The sequence below is a fragment of the Lathyrus oleraceus genome, chromosome 3 (assembly GCF_024323335.1).
Source record: "Lathyrus oleraceus cultivar Zhongwan6 chromosome 3, CAAS_Psat_ZW6_1.0, whole genome shotgun sequence".
Taxonomy (NCBI): domain Eukaryota; kingdom Viridiplantae; phylum Streptophyta; class Magnoliopsida; order Fabales; family Fabaceae; genus Lathyrus; species Lathyrus oleraceus.
In genome coordinates, this window is record NC_066581.1 from 383,927,520 (window position 1) to 383,929,163 (window position 1,644).

Below are 1,644 nucleotides of genomic sequence, written 5' to 3' on the forward strand. Positions count from 1 at the left end.
TTTGCTTTTGATGCAAGTCTTGCTGTTGACTTCTATGAGCTTCTGTTTGCCATGTTTTGACCTAAATGGTTCATGAAATGATGATAGTGATTGATATGGATGTGAACCCAATTGGTTGTGTTTCTTAATGGCTTGAACATGATTTTGGATATTCATCCCTTGCTGTTTGGACTTTCTCATTCACTTTTGACCCTAGGCTTGCCCTAGTGGTCCTGTTACTCACCTTTGAGCTTGTGTTTTCAGGTTGACCATCAAATGGCCATTGAGACCCATTCTTTTGATTGAGCTTGCTTAAAAATCATTGTCTAACTTGTGTGTTTTGTAGGTGGCTTGGCTCACATGCCCTAAGCCTTGTGCCTTGCACATTCATTTACTCCTGATTAACTGGTTGACATCTGTTTCATTTTGATTTAACTTTGACTTGTATACTAACTGTGCTTGACTGATTTCAGGTACTTTAGTTGCTTTTAGTTCCTTGTGAACTTTGCTTTGCTTTGCTTAAGAGCAATCTGTTTGAGGTATAATTTCTCATCTTCATGTAGTCTGGAAGACCTGGCCTATTACTTGGCCAGGCAACTGTCTGAAGCCCTCCTTAAGAGGCAATGTTTGTGATTGTTTAATTTTGTCCTTGCATAGAGTCAAAGACCTCCTAAGTGAAGAGGCAATTGGTGGAAGGTAGGGATATGCAATCTATCCCCCACTATTCAGTGTGTCACCTGCTTTGCTCACACCACTGTGTTGATGCATTGCAGATACAAACCCAAGATCTTGTACAACTGTACAGTTGAGTCAGTATCAAATGTGTAGAAGGGTTCCCACTTTCTGAACCCACACATTCTTGTCTTAAGCTCTCCCAGGCCAGGGATAAGAGCCGTGAAGTCTCATCTTCACCCACCTTTCATCTGCTTCACCTTAGCCCCTCAATGGCAAGGTTAAGAGCATACTCACCCAGTTCCAGAGGTTTGTTTGTCGAGGTTGATATGACCCCTTGACTAAAACCTAACCCTTGTTTGAGCCACTTGCTTGTGTATAGTGTGTGCTATCTGTGCTTGTAGGATTGTTTGACTTGCTTCCTGTGCAAGTTAGGATAGTTTGACTTGCTTCCTGTGCAGGTTAGGATAGTTTGACTTGCTTCCTGTGCAAGTAGGTTTTACTTGGCTTGCTCCCTGTGCAAGTTAAGTGTGTGTGTGGCTTGCTTCCTGTGTGAGCCATGCTTAGGATAGGTTGGCCCGCGTGCCGTTTAGCTAGAAACCTTAACTTAGGGATGATTTGCATGATAACATCTAGGCTCGAGTCGTAGTCTCCCTAGTTGTGTCTCCCTCTGTTATCTGGTTAGGCTAGTCCTTTATCCCTGCGTAGGGGAACTACATCGCCCTGATCTTCATACCAGATGAAGTATGTAGGCAGGAGATTGAGCTGATCTCTCCGGGCGCCCTTTCTTTCTTTTGTGTGTGTTGTCTGACAGTTGCTGGGCTCGAGTGCCTGACTCCTTAGCAATTTGTTGTCTGTTTGTTTGAATGCGTGCTTGACAGTTATAGGCTGAGTCCCCGACTCCCTATCAACCTGTTGTGTTGTTGTGTGCTTGGAAGCCGATGTAAGTCCATCGAGTGGCATTTGGGTTCCAGTGTGTGTGTGTTTTGGTTC